This window comes from Protomyctophum bolini (genome assembly GCF_963924005.1).
Source record: "Protomyctophum bolini genome assembly, chromosome: 21".
Classification (NCBI taxonomy): domain Eukaryota; kingdom Metazoa; phylum Chordata; class Actinopteri; order Myctophiformes; family Myctophidae; genus Protomyctophum; species Protomyctophum bolini.
In genome coordinates this window covers 35,773,952-35,790,885 of record NC_137882.1, presented here as the reverse complement: position 1 = coordinate 35,790,885, position 16,934 = coordinate 35,773,952, and positions in this window count along the sequence as shown.

Here is a 16,934-nt window from a genome sequence, read left to right as displayed (position 1 = left end):
ACTGTTTTTCCCTGACCGGGAATCGAACCCGGGCCTCTGCGGTGAGAGCGCCGAATCCTAGCCACTAGACAATCAAGGACATACTTTGTCTATTGTGCAATCTGTTGTCAATCACTATGAAAAATAGGGCATTTGTACAGTAAAATATTCAGATCGATAAACAAAGTTCATCATTCCAAGTTTATGAAATGTGTAGAATAGAATACTGTAGGTCAGATGATATCTTTTATTCAAATGCAGACTGGACTCTTACTCAGAGTTGGACTATCTGAGCACACCCCAGGTTCCACTACAACTGTTTTTCCCTGACCGGGAATCGAACCCCGGGCCGCGGCGGTGAAAGCGCCGAATCCTAGCCACTAGACCATCAGGGACATGCTTTGATTAATGTGCAATCTGTTGTCAATCACTATGAAAAATAGGGCATTTGTACAGTAAAATATTCAGGCCGATAAATAAAGTTCATCATTACAAGGTTCTCAAATGTGTAGAATACAATACTGTAGCTCAGATGATATATTTTATTCAAATGCAGACTGGACTCTTACTCAGAGTTGAACTATCTGAGCACACCCCAGGTTCCACTACAACTGTTTTTCCCTGACCGGGAATCGAACCCGGGCGGCGGCGGTGAAAGCCCCGAATCCTAGCCACTAGACCATCAGGGACATGCTTTAAGTAATGTGCAATCTGTTGTCAATCACTATGAAAAATAGGGCATTTGTACAGTAAAATATTCAGGCCGATAAATAAAGTTCATCATTACAAGGTTCTCAAATGTGTAGAATACAATACTGTAGCTCAGATGATATCTTTTATTCAAATGCTGACTGGACTCTTACTCAGAGTTGGACTATCTGAGCACACCCCAGGTTCCACTACAACTGTTTTTCCCTGACCGGGAATCGAACCCGGGCCGCTGCGGTGAGAGCACCGAATCCTAGCCACTAGACAATCAAGGACATACTTTGTCTATTGTGCAATCTGTTGTCAATCACTATGAAAAATAGGGCATTTGTACAGTAAAATATTCAGATCGATAAACAAAGTTCATCATTCCAAGTTTATGAAATGTGTAGAATACAATACTGTAGCTCAGATGATATCTTTTATTCAAATGCAGACTGGACTCTTACTCAGAGTTGGACTATCTGAGCACACCCCAGGTTCCACTACAACTGTTTTTCCCTGACCGGGAATCGAACTGGGCCGCGGCGGTGAAAGCCCCGAATCCTAGCCACTAGACCATCAGGGACATGCTTTGATTAATGTGCAATCTGTTGTCAATCACTATGAAAAATAGGGCATTTGTACAGTAAAATATTCAGGCCGATAAATAAAGTTCATCATTACAAGGTTCTCAAATGTGTAGAATACAATACTGTAGCTCAGATGATATATTTTATTCAAATGCAGACTGGACTCTTACTCAGAGTTGGACTATCTGAGCACACCCCAGGTTCCACTACAACTGTTTTTCCCTGACCGGGAATCGAACCCGGGCCGCGGCAGTGAGAGCGCCGAATCCTAGCCACTAGACCATCAGGGACATACTTTGTCTATTGTGCAATCTGTTGTCAATCACTATGAAAAATAGGTCATTTGTACAGTAAAATATTCAGATCGATAAACAAAGTTCATCATTCCAAGTTTATCAAATGTGTAGAATACAATACTGTAGCTCAGATGATATCTTTTATTGAAATGCAGACTGGACTCTTACTCAGAGTTGGACTATCTGAGCACACCTCAGGTTCCACTACAACTGTTTTTCCCTGACCGGGAATCGAACCCGGGCCGCGGCGGTGAGAGCGCCGAATCCTAGCCACTAGACCATCAGGGACATACTTTGTCTATTGTGCAATCTGTTGTCAATCACTATGAAAAATAGGTCATTTGTACAGTAAAATATTCAGATCGATAAACAAAGTTCATCATTCCAAGTTTATCAAATGTGTAGAATACAATACTGTAGCTCAGATGATATATTTTATTCAAATGCAGACTGGACTATTACTCAGAGTTGGACTATCTGAGCAGACCCCAGGTTCCACTACAACTGTTTTTCCCTGACCGGGAATCGAACCCGGGCCGCTGCGGTGAGAGCACCGAATCCTAGCCACTAGACAATCAAGGACATACTTTGTCTGTTGTGCAATCTGTTGTCAATCACTATGAAAAATAGGGCATTTGTACAGTAAAATATTCAGATCGATAAACAAAGTTCATCATTCCAAGTTTATGAAATGTGTAGAATACAATACTGTAGCTCAGATGATATCTTTTATTCAAATGCAGACTGGACTCTTACTCAGAGTTGGACTATCTGAGCACACCCCAGGTTCCACTACAACTGTTTTTCCCTGACCGGGAATCGAACTGGGCCGCGGCGGTGAAAGCCCCGAATCCTAGCCACTAGACCATCAGGGACATGCTTTGATTAATGTGCAATCTGTTGTCAATCACTATGAAAAATAGGGCATTTGTACAGTAAAATATTCAGGCCGATAAATAAAGTTCATCATTACAAGGTTCTCAAATGTGTAGAATACAATACTGTAGCTCAGATGATATCTTTTATTCAAATGCAGACTGGACTCTTACTCAGAGTTGGACTATCTGAGCACACCCCAGGTTCCACTACAACTGTTTTTCCCTGACCGGGAATCGAACCCGGGCCGCGGCGGTGAAAGCGCCGAATCCTAGCCACTAGACCATCAGGGACATGCTTTGATTAATGTGCAATCTGTTGTCAATCACTATGAAAAATAGGTCATTTGTACAGTAAAATATTCAGGCCGATAAATAAAGTTCATCATTACAAGGTTCTCAAATGTGTAGAATACAATACTGTAGCTCAGATGATATATTTTATTCAAATGCAGACTGGACTCTTACTCAGAGTTGGACTATCTGAGCACACCCCAGGTTCCACTACAACTGTTTTTCCCTGACCGGGAATCGAACCCGGGCCGCGGCGGTGAGAGCGCCGAATCCTAGCCACTAGACCATCAGGGACATACTTTGTCTATTGTGCAATCTGTTGTCAATCACTATGAAAAATAGGTCATTTGTACAGTAAAATATTCAGATCGATAAACAAAGTTCATCATTCCAAGTTTATCAAATGTGTAGAATACAATACTGTAGCTCAGATGATATCTTTTATTGAAATGCAGACTGGACTCTTACTCAGAGTTGGACTTTCTGAGCACACCTCAGGTTCCACTACAACTGTTTTTCCCTGACCGGGAATCGAACCCGGGCCGCGGCGGTGAGAGCGCCGAATCCTAGCCACTAGACCATCAGGGACATACTTTGTCTATTGTGCAATCCGTTGTCAATCGCTATGAAAAATAGGTCATTTGTACAGTAAAATATTCAGATCGATAAACAAAGTTCATCATTCCAAGTTTATCAAATGTGTAGAATACAATACTGTAGCTCAGATGATATATTTTATTCAAATGCAGACTGGACTATTACTCAGAGTTGGACTATCTGAGCAGACCCCAGGTTCCACTACAACTGTTTTTCCCTGACCGGGAATCGAACCCGGGCCGCTGCGGTGAGAGCACCGAATCCTAGCCACTAGACAATCAAGGACATACTTTGTCTATTGTGCAATCTGTTGTCAATCACTATGAAAAATAGGGCATTTGTACAGTAAAATATTCAGATCGATAAACAAAGTTCATCATTCCAAGTTTATGAAATGTGTAGAATACAATACTGTAGCTCAGATGATATCTTTTATTCAAATGCAGACTGGACTCTTACTCAGAGTTGGACTATCTGAGCACACCCCAGGTTCCACTACAACTGTTTTTCCCTGACCGGGAATCGAACCGGGCCGCGGCGGTGAAAGCCCCGAATCCTAGCCACTAGACCATCAGGGACATGCTTTGATTAATGTGCAATCTGTTGTCAATCACTATGAAAAATAGGGCATTTGTACAGTAAAATATTCAGGCCGATAAATAAAGTTCATCATTACAAGGTTCTCAAATGTGTAGAATACAATACTGTAGCTCAGATGATATATTTTATTCAAATGCAGACTGGACTCTTACTCAGAGTTGGACTATCTGAGCACACCCCAGGTTCCACTACAACTGTTTTTCCCTGACCGGGAATCGAACCCGGGCCGCGGCGGTGAGAGCGCCGAATCCTAGCCACTAGACCATCAGGGACATACTTTGTCTATTGTGCAATCTGTTGTCAATCACTATGAAAAATAGGTCATTTGTACAGTAAAATATTCAGATCGATAAACAAAGTTCATCATTCCAAGTTTATCAAATGTGTAGAATACAATAGTGTAGCTCAGATGATATATTTTATTCAAATGCAGACTGGACTCTTACTCAGAGTTGAACTATCTGAGCACACCCCAGGTTCCACTACAACTGTTTTTCCCTGACCGGGAATCGAACCCGGGCCGCGGCGGTGAAAGCGCCGAATCCTAGCCACTAGACCATCAGGGACATGCTTTAAGTAATGTGCAATCTGTTGTCAATCACTATGAAAAATAGGGCATTTGTACAGTAAAATATTCAGGCCGATAAATAAAGTTCATCATTACAAGGTTCTCAAATGTGTAGAATACAATACTGTAGCTCAGATGATATCTTTTATTCAAATGCAGACTGGACTCTTACTCAGAGTTGGACTATCTGAGCACACCCCAGGTTCCACTACAACTGTTTTTCCCTGACCGGGAATCGAACCCGGGCCGCGGCGGTGAGAGCGCCGAATCCTAGCCACTAGACCATCAGGGACATACTTTGTCTATTGTGCAATCTGTTGTCAATCACTATGAAAAATAGGTCATTTGTACAGTAAAATATTCAGATCGATAAACAAAGTTCATCATTCCAAGTTTATCAAATGTGTAGAATACAATAGTGTAGCTCAGATGATATATTTTATTCAAATGCAGACTGGACTCTTACTCAGAGTTGAACTATCTGAGCACACCCCAGGTTCCACTACAACTGTTTTTCCCTGACCGGGAATCGAACCCGGGCCGCGGCGGTGAAAGCGCCGAATCCTAGCCACTAGACCATCAGGGACATGCTTTAAGTAATGTGCAATCTGTTGTCAATCACTATGAAAAATAGGGCATTTGTACAGTAAAATATTCAGGCCGATAAATAAAGTTCATCATTACAAGGTTCTCAAATGTGTAGAATACAATACTGTAGCTCAGATGATATCTTTTATTCAAATGCAGACTGGACTCTTACTCAGAGTTGGACTATCTGAGCACACCCCAGGTTCCACTACAACTGTTTTTCCCTGACCGGGAATCGAACCCGGGCCGCGGCGGTGAAAGCGCCGAATCCTAGCCACTAGACCATCAGGGACATGCTTTGATTAATGTGCAATCTGTTGTCAATCACTATGAAAAATAGGTCATTTGTACAGTAAAATATTCAGGCCGATAAATAAAGTTCATCATTACAAGGTTCTCAAATGTGTAGAATACAATACTGTAGCTCAGATGATATATTTTATTCAAATGCAGACTGGACTCTTACTCAGAGTTGGACTATCTGAGCACACCCCAGGTTCCACTACAACTGTTTTTCCCTGACCGGGAATCGAACCCGGGCCGCGGCGGTGAGAGCGCCGAATCCTAGCCACTAGACCATCAGGGACATACTTTGTCTATTGTGCAATCTGTTGTCAATCACTATGAAAAATAGGTCATTTGTACAGTAAAATATTCAGATCGATAAACAAAGTTCATCATTCCAAGTTTATCAAATGTGTAGAATACAATACTGTAGCTCAGATGATATCTTTTATTGAAATGCAGACTGGACTCTTACTCAGAGTTGGACTATCTGAGCACACCTCAGGTTCCACTACAACTGTTTTTCCCTGACCGGGAATCGAACCCGGGCCGCGGCGGTGAGAGCGCCGAATCCTAGCCACTAGACCATCAGGGACATACTTTGTCTATTGTGCAATCTGTTGTCAATCACTATGAAAAATAGGTCATTTGTACAGTAAAATATTCAGATCGATAAACAAAGTTCATCATTCCAAGTTTATCAAATGTGTAGAATACAATACTGTAGCTCAGATGATATATTTTATTCAAATGCAGACTGGACTATTACTCAGAGTTGGACTATCTGAGCAGACCCCAGGTTCCACTACAACTGTTTTTCCCTGACCGGGAATCGAACCCGGGCCGCTGCGGTGAGAGCACCGAATCCTAGCCACTAGACAATCAAGGACATACTTTGTCTATTGTGCAATCTGTTGTCAATCACTATGAAAAATAGGGCATTTGTACAGTAAAATATTCAGATCGATAAACAAAGTTCATCATTCCAAGTTTATGAAATGTGTAGAATACAATACTGTAGCTCAGATGATATCTTTTATTCAAATGCAGACTGGACTTTTACTCAGAGTTGGACTATCTGAGCACACCCCAGGTTCCACTACAACTGTTTTTCCCTGACCGGGAATCGAACTGGGCCGCGGCGGTGAAAGCCCCGAATCCTAGCCACTAGACCATCAGGGACATGCTTTGATTAATGTGCAATCTGTTGTCAATCACTATGAAAAATAGGGCATTTGTACAGTAAAATATTCAGGCCGATAAATAAAGTTCATCATTACAAGGTTCTCAAATGTGTAGAATACAATACTGTAGCTCAGATGATATATTTTATTCAAATGCAGACTGGACTCTTACTCAGAGTTGGACTATCTGAGCACACCCCAGGTTCCACTACAACTGTTTTTCCCTGACCGGGAATCGAACCCGGGCCGCGGCGGTGAAAGCGCCGAATCCTAGCCACTAGACCATCAGGGACATGCTTTGATTAATGTGCAATCTGTTGTCAATCACTATGAAAAATAGGTCATTTGTACAGTAAAATATTCAGGCCGATAAATAAAGTTCATCATTACAAGGTTCTCAAATGTGTAGAATACAATACTGTAGCTCAGATGATATATTTTATTCAAATGCAGACTGGACTCTTACTCAGAGTTGGACTATCTGAGCACACCCCAGGTTCCACTACAACTGTTTTTCCCTGACCGGGAATCGAACCCGGGCCGCGGCGGTGAGAGCGCCGAATCCTAGCCACTAGACCATCAGGGACATACTTTGTCTATTGTGCAATCTGTTGTCAATCACTATGAAAAATAGGTCATTTGTACAGTAAAATATTCAGATCGATAAACAAAGTTCATCATTCCAAGTTTATCAAATGTGTAGAATACAATACTGTAGCTCAGATGATATCTTTTATTGAAATGCAGACTGGACTCTTACTCAGAGTTGGACTATCTGAGCACACCTCTGGTTCCACTACAACTGTTTTTCCCTGACCGGGAATCGAACCCGGGCCGCGGCGGTGAGAGCGCCGAATCCTAGCCACTAGACCATCAGGGACATACTTTGTCTATTGTGCAATCTGTTGTCAATCACTATGAAAAATAGGTCATTTGTACAGTAAAATATTCAGATCGATAAACAAAGTTCATCATTCCAAGTTTATCAAATGTGTAGAATACAATACTGTAGCTCAGATGATATATTTTATTCAAATGCAGACTGGACTATTACTCAGAGTTGGACTATCTGAGCAGACCCCAGGTTCCACTACAACTGTTTTTCCCTGACCGGGAATCGAACCCGGGCCGCTGCGGTGAGAGCACCGAATCCTAGCCACTAGACAATCAAGGACATACTTTGTCTATTGTGCAATCTGTTGTCAATCACTATGAAAAATAGGGCATTTGTACAGTAAAATATTCAGATCGATAAACAAAGTTCATCATTCCAAGTTTATGAAATGTGTAGAATACAATACTGTAGCTCAGATGATATCTTTTATTCAAATGCAGACTGGACTCTTACTCAGAGTTGGACTATCTGAGCACACCCCAGGTTCCACTACAACTGTTTTTCCCTGACCGGGAATCGAACCGGGCCGCGGCGGTGAAAGCCCCGAATCCTAGCCACTAGACCATCAGGGACATGCTTTGATTAATGTGCAATCTGTTGTCAATCACTATGAAAAATAGGGCATTTGTACAGTAAAATATTCAGGCCGATAAATAAAGTTCATCATTACAAGGTTCTCAAATGTGTAGAATACAATACTGTAGCTCAGATGATATATTTTATTCAAATGCAGACTGGACTCTTACTCAGAGTTGGACTATCTGAGCACACCCCAGGTTCCACTACAACTGTTTTTCCCTGACCGGGAATCGAACCCGGGCCGCGGCGGTGAGAGCGCCGAATCCTAGCCACTAGACCATCAGGGACATACTTTGTCTATTGTGCAATCTGTTGTCAATCACTATGAAAAATAGGTAATTTGTACAGTAAAATATTCAGATCGATAAACAAAGTTCATCATTCCAAGTTTATCAAATGTGTAGAATACAATACTGTAGCACAGATGATATATTTTATTCAAATGCAGACTGGACTCTTACTCAGAGTTGGACTATCTGAGCACACCCCAGGTTCCACTACAACTGTTTTTCCCTGACCGGGAATCGAACCCGGGCCGCGGCGGTGAAAGCGCCGAATCCTAGCCACTAGACCATCAGGGACATGCTTTGAGTAATGTGCAATCTGTTGTCAATCACTATGAAAAATAGGGCATTTGTACAGTAAAATATTCAGGCCGATAAATAAAGTTCATCATTATAAGGTTCTCAAATGTGTAGAATACAATACTGTAGCTCAGATGATATCTTTTATTCAAATGCAGACTGGACTCTTACTCAGAGTTGGACTATCTGAGCACACCCCAGGTTCCACTACAACTGTTTTTCCCTGACCGGGAATCGAACCCGGGCCGCGGCGGTGAGAGCGCCGAATCCTAGCCACTAGACCATCAGGGACATACTTTGTCTATTGTGCAATCTGTTGTCAATCACTATGAAAAATAGGTCATTTGTACAGTAAAATATTCAGATCGATAAACAAAGTTCATCATTCCAAGTTTATCAAATGTGTAGAATACAATACTGTAGCTCAGATGATATATTTTATTCAAATGCAGACTGGACTATTACTCAGAGTTGGACTATCTGAGCAGACCCCAGGTTCCACTACAACTGTTTTTCCCTGACCGGGAATCGAACCCGGGCCGCTGCGGTGAGAGCACCGAATCCTAGCCACTAGACAATCAAGGACATACTTTGTCTATTGTGCAATCTGTTGTCAATCACTATGAAAAATAGGGCATTTGTACAGTAAAATATTCAGATCGATAAACAAAGTTCATCATTCCAAGTTTATGAAATGTGTAGAATACAATACTGTAGCTCAGATGATATCTTTTATTCAAATGCAGACTGGACTCTTACTCAGAGTTGGACTATCTGAGCACACCCCAGGTTCCACTACAACTGTTTTTCCCTGACCGGGAATCGAACCGGGCCGCGGCGGTGAAAGCCCCGAATCCTAGCCACTAGACCATCAGGGACATGCTTTGATTAATGTGCAATCTGTTGTCAATCACTATGAAAAATAGGGCATTTGTACAGTAAAATATTCAGGCCGATAAATAAAGTTCATCATTACAAGGTTCTCAAATGTGTAGAATACAATACTGTAGCTCAGATGATATATTTTATTCAAATGCAGACTGGACTCTTACTCAGAGTTGGACTATCTGAGCACACCCCAGGTTCCACTACAACTGTTTTTCCCTGACCGGGAATCGAACCCGGGCCGCGGCGGTGAGAGCGCCGAATCCTAGCCACTAGACCATCAGGGACATACTTTGTCTATTGTGCAATCTGTTGTCAATCACTATGAAAAATAGGTAATTTGTACAGTAAAATATTCAGATCGATAAACAAAGTTCATCATTCCAAGTTTATCAAATGTGTAGAATACAATACTGTAGCTCAGATGATATATTTTATTCAAATGCAGACTGGACTCTTACTCAGAGTTGGACTATCTGAGCACACCCCAGGTTCCACTACAACTGTTTTTCCCTGACCGGGAATCGAACCCGGGCCGCGGCGGTGAAAGCGCCGAATCCTAGCCACTAGACCATCAGGGACATGCTTTGAGTAATGTGCAATCTGTTGTCAATCACTATGAAAAATAGGGCATTTGTACAGTAAAATATTCAGGCCGATAAATAAAGTTCATCATTATAAGGTTCTCAAATGTGTAGAATACAATACTGTAGCTCAGATGATATCTTTTATTCAAATGCAGACTGGACTCTTACTCAGAGTTGGACTATCTGAGCACACCCCAGGTTCCACTACAACTGTTTTTCCCTGACCGGGAATCGAACCCGGGCCGCGGCGGTGAAAGCGCCGAATCCTAGCCACTAGACCATCAGGGACATGCTTTGAGTAATGTGCAATCTGTTGTCAATCACTATGAAAAATAGGGCATTTGTACAGTAAAATATTCAGGCCGATAAATAAAGTTCATCATTACAAGGTTCTCAAATGTGTAGAATACAATACTGTAGCTCAGATGATATATTTTATTCAAATGCAGACTGGACTCTTACTCAGAGTTGGACTATCTGAGCACACCCCAGGTTCCACTACAACTGTTTTTCCCTGACCGGGAATCGAACCCGGGCCGCGGCGGTGAGAGCGCCGAATCCTAGCCACTAGACCATCAGGGACATACTTTGTCTATTGTGCAATCTGTTGTCAATCACTATGAAAAATAGGTCATTTGTACAGAAATATTCAGATCGATAAACAAAGTTCATCATTCCAAGTTTATCAAATGTGTAGAATACAATACTGTAGCTCAGATGATATCTTTTATTGAAATGCAGACTGGACTCTTACTCAGAGTTGGACTATCTGAACAAACCTCAGGTTCCACTACAACTGTTTTTCCCTGACCGGGAATCGAACCCGGGCCGCGGCGTTGAGAGCGCCGAATCCTAGCCACTAGACCATCAGGGACATACTTTGTCTATTGTGCAATCTTTTGTCAATCACTATGAAAAATAGGTCATTTGTACAGTAAAATATTCAGATCGATAAACAAAGTTCATCATTCCAAGTTTATCAAATGTGTAGAATACAATACTGTAGCTCAGATGATATCTTTTATTCAAATGCAGACTGGACTATTACTCAGAGTTGGACTATCTGAGCAGACCCCAGGTTCCACTACAACTGTTTTTCCCTGACCGGGAATCGAACCCGGGCCGCTGCGGTGAGAGCGCCGAATCCTAGCCACTAGACAATCAAGGACATACTTTGTCTATTGTGCAATCTGTTATCAATCACTATGAAAAATAGGTCATTTGTACAGTAAAATATTCAGATCGATAAACAAAGTTCATCATTCCAAGTTTATCAAATGTGTAGAATACAATACTGTAGCTCAGATGATATATTTTATTCAAATGCAGACTGGACTATTACTCAGAGTTGGACTATCTGAGCAGACCCCAGGTTCCACTACAACTGTTTTTCCCTGACCGGGAATCGAACCCGGGCCGCGGCGGTGAGAGCGCCGAATCCTAGCCACTAGACCATCAGGGACATACTTTGTCTATTGTGCAATCTGTTGTCAATCACTATGAAAAATAGGTCATTTGTACAGTAAAATATTCAGATCGATAAACAAAGTTCATCATTCCAAGTTTATCAAATGTGTAGAATACAATACTGTAGCTCAGATGATATCTTTTATTCAAATGCAGACTGGACTCTTACTCAGAGTTGGACTATCTGAGCACACCCCAGGTTCCACTACAACTGTTTTTCCCTGACCTGGAATCGAACCCGGGCCGCGGCGGTGAAAGCTCCGAATCCTAGCCACTAGACCATCAGGGACATGCTTTGAGTAATGTGCAATCTGTTGTCAATCACTATGAAAAATAGGGCATTTGTACAGTAAAATATTCAGGCCGATAAATAAAGTTCATCATTACAAGGTTCTCAAATGTGTAGAATACAATACTGTAGCTCAGATGATATCTTTTATTCAAATGCAGACTGGACTCTTACTCAGAGTTGGACTATCTGAGCACACCCCAGGTTCCACTACAACTGTTTTTCCCTGACTGGGAATCGAACCCGGGCCGCAGCGGTGAGAGCGCCGAATCCTAGCCACTAGACCATCAGGGACATACTTTGTCTATTGTGCAATCTGTTGTCAATCACTATGAAAAATAGGGCATTTGTACAGTAAAATATTCAGATCGATAAACAAAGTTCATCATTCCAAGTTTATGAAATGTGTAGAATACAATACTGTAGCTCAGATGATATCTTTTATTCAAATGCAGACTGGACTCTTACTCAGAGTTGGACTATCTGAGCACACCCCAGGTTCCACTACAACTGTTTTTCCCTGACCGGGAATACGAACCCGGTCCGCGGCGGTGAAAGCGCCGAATCCTAGCCACTAGACCATCAGGGACATGCTTTGAGTAATGTGCAATCTGTTGTCAATCACTATGAAAAATAGGGCATTTGTACAGTAAAATATTCAGGCCGATAAATAAAGTTCATCATTACAAGGTTCTCAAATGTGTAGAATACAATACTGTAGCTCAGATGATATCTTTTATTCAAATGCAGACTGGACTCTTACTCAGAGTTGGACTATCTGAGCACACCCCAGGTTCCACTACAACTGTTTTTCCCTGACTGGGAATCGAACCCGGGCCGCAGCGGTGAGAGCGCCGAATCCTAGCCACTAGACCATCAGGGACATACTTTGTCTATTGTGCAAACTGTTGTCAATCACTATGAAAAATAGGGCATTTGTACAGTAAAATATTCAGATCGATAAACAAAGTTCATCATTCCAAGTTTATCAAATGTGTAGAATACAATACTGTAGCTCAGATGATATATTTATTCAAATGCAGACTGGACTCTTACTCAGAGTTGAACTATCTGAGCACACCCCAGGTTCCACTACAACTGTTTTTCCCTGACCGGGAATCGAACCCGGGCCGCGGCGGTGAAAGCGCCGAATCCTAGCCACTAGACCATCAGGGACATGCTTTGAGTAATGTGCAATCTGTTTTCAATCACTATGAAAAATAGGGCATTTGTACAGTAAAATATTCAGGCCGATAAATAAAGTTCATCATTACAAGGTTCTCAAATGTGTAGAATACAATACTGTAGCTCAGATGATATCTTTTATTCAAATGCAGACTGGACTCTTACTCAGAGTTGGACTATCTGAGCACACCCCAGGTTCCACTACAACTGTTTTTCCCTGACTGGGAATCGAACCCGGGCCGCAGCGGTGAGAGCGCCGAATCCTAGCCACTAGACCATCAGGGACATACTTTGTCTATTGTGCAAACTGTTGTCAATCACTATGAAAAATAGGGCATTTGTACAGTAAAATATTCAGATCGATAAACAAAGTTCATCATTCCAAGTTTATCAAATGTGTAGAATACAATACTGTAGCTCAGATGATATATTTATTCAAATGCAGACTGGACTCTTACTCAGAGTTGAACTATCTGAGCACACCCCAGGTTCCACTACAACTGTTTTTCCCTGAACGGGAATCGAACCCGGGCCGCGGCGGTGAAAGCGCCGAATCCTAGCCACTAGACCATCAGGGACATGCTTTGAGTAATGTGCAATCTGTTTTCAATCACTATGAAAAATAGGGCATTTGTACAGTAAAATATTCAGGCCGATAAATAAAGTTCATCATTACAAGGTTCTCAAATGTGTAGAATACAATACTGTAGCTCAGATGATATCTTTTATTCAAATGCAGACTGGACTCTTACTCAGAGTTGGACTATCTGAGCACACCCCAGGTTCCACTACAACTGTTTTTCCCTGACTGGGAATCGAACCCGGGCCGCAGCGGTGAGAGCGCCGAATCCTAGCCACTAGACCATCAGGGACATACTTTGTCTATTGTGCAAACTGTTGTCAATCACTATGAAAAATAGGGCATTTGTACAGTAAAATATTCAGATCGATAAACAAAGTTCATCATTCCAAGTTTATCAAATGTGTAGAATACAATACTGTAGCTCAGATGATATATTTATTCAAATGCAGACTGGACTCTTACTCAGAGTTGAACTATCTGAGCACACCCCAGGTTCCACTACAACTGTTTTTCCCTGACCGGGAATCGAACCCGGGCCGCGGCGGTGAAAGCGCCGAATCCTAGCCACTAGACCATCAGGGACATGCTTTGAGTAATGTGCAATCTGTTTTCAATCACTATGAAAAATAGGGCATTTGTACAGTAAAATATTCAGGCCGATAAATAAAGTTCATCATTATAAGGTTCTCAAATGTGTAGAATACAATACTGTAGCTCAGATGATATCTTTTATTCAAATGCAGACTGGACTCTTACTCAGAGTTGGACTATCTGAGCACACCCCAGGTTCCACTACAACTGTTTTTCCCTGACCGGGAATCGAAGCCGGGCCGCGGCGGTGAAAGCGCCGAATCCTAGCCACTAGACCATCAGGGACATGCTTTGATTAATGTGCAATCTGTTGTCAATCACTATGAAAAATAGGTCATTTGTACAGTAAAATATTCAGGCCGATAAATAAAGTTCATCATTACAAGGTTCTCAAATGTGTAGAATACAATACTGTAGCTCAGATGATATATTTTATTCAAATGCAGACTGGACTCTTACTCAGAGTTGGACTATCTGAGCACAACCCAGGTTCCACTACAACTGTTTTTCCCTGACCGGGAATCGAACCCGGGCCGCCGCGGTGAGAGCGCCGAATCCTAGCCACTAGACCATCAGGGACATACTTTGTCTATTGTGCAATCTGTTGTCAATCACTATGAAAAATAGGTCATTTGTACAGTAAAATATTCAGATCGATAAACAAAGTTCATCATTCCAAGTTTATCAAATGTGTAGAATACAATACTGTAGCTCAGATGATATCTTTTATTGAAATGCAGACTGGACTCTTACTCAGAGTTGGACTATCTGAGCACACCTCAGGTTCCACTACAACTGTTTTTCCCTGACCGGGAATCGAACCCGGGCCGCGGCGGTGAGAGCGCCGAATCCTAGCCACTAGACCATCAGGGACATACTTTGTCTATTGTGCAATCTGTTGTCAATCACTATGAAAAATAGGTCATTTGTACAGTAAAATATTCAGATCGATAAACAAAGTTCATCATTCCAAGTTTATCAAATGTGTAGAATACAATACTGTAGCTCAGATGATATATTTTATTCAAATGCAGACTGGACTATTACTCAGAGTTGGACTATCTGAGCAGACCCCAGGTTCCACTACAACTGTTTTTCCCTGACCGGGAATCGAACCCGGGCCGCTGCGGTGAGAGCACCGAATCCTAACCACTAGACAATCAAGGACATACTTTGTCTATTGTGCAATCTGTTGTCAATCACTATGAAAAATAGGGCATTTGTACAGTAAAATATTCAGATCGATAAACAAAGTTCATCATTCCAAGTTTATGAAATGTGTAGAATACAATACTGTAGCTCAGATGATATCTTTTATTCAAATGCAGACTGGACTTTTACTCAGAGTTGGACTATCTGAGCACACCCCAGGTTCCACTACAACTGTTTTTCCCTGACCGGGAATCGAACTGGGCCGCGGCGGTGAAAGCCCCGAATCCTAGCCACTAGACCATCAGGGACATGCTTTGATTAATGTGCAATCTGTTGTCAATCACTATGAAAAATAGGGCATTTGTACAGTAAAATATTCAGGCCGATAAATAAAGTTCATCATTACAAGGTTCTCAAATGTGTAGAATACAATACTGTAGCTCAGATGATATATTTTATTCAAATGCAGACTGGACTCTTACTCAGAGTTGGACTATCTGAGCACACCCCAGGTTCCACTACAACTGTTTTTCCCTGACCGGGAATCGAACCCGGGCCGCGGCGGTGAAAGCGCCGAATCCTAGCCACTAGACCATCAGGGACATGCTTTGATTAATGTGCAATCTGTTGTCAATCACTATGAAAAATAGGTCATTTGTACAGTAAAATATTCAGGCCGATAAATAAAGTTCATCATTACAAGGTTCTCAAATGTGTAGAATACAATACTGTAGCTCAGATGATATATTTTATTCAAATGCAGACTGGACTCTTACTCAGAGTTGGACTATCTGAGCACACCCCAGGTTCCACTACAACTGTTTTTCCCTGACCGGGAATCGAACCCGGGCCGCGGCGGTGAGAGCGCCGAATCCTAGCCACTAGACCATCAGGGACATACTTTGTCTATTGTGCAATCTGTTGTCAATCACTATGAAAAATAGGTCATTTGTACAGTAAAATATTCAGATCGATAAACAAAGTTCATCATTCCAAGTTTATCAAATGTGTAGAATACAATACTGTAGCTCAGATGATATCTTTTATTGAAATGCAGACTGGACTCTTACTCAGAGTTGGACTATCTGAGCACACCTCAGGTTCCACTACAACTGTTTTTCCCTGACCGGGAATCGAACCCGGGCCGCGGCGGTGAGAGCGCCGAATCCTAGCCACTAGACCATCAGGGACATACTTTGTCTATTGTGCAATCTGTTGTCAATCACTATGAAAAATAGGTCATTTGTACAGTAAAATATTCAGATCGATAAACAAAGTTCATCATTCCAAGTTTATCAAATGTGTAGAATACAATACTGTAGCTCAGATGATATATTTTATTCAAATGCAGACTGGACTCTTACTCAGAGTTGGACTATCTGAGCACACCCCAGGTTCCACTACAACTGTTTTTCCCTGACCGGGAATCGAACCCGGGCCGCGGCGGTGAAAGCGCCGAATCCTAGCCACTAGACCATCAGGGACATGCTTTGAGTAATGTGCAATCTGTTGTCAATCACTATGAAAAATAGGGCATTTGTACAGTAAAATATTCAGGCCGATAAATAAAGTTCATCATTATAAGGTTCTC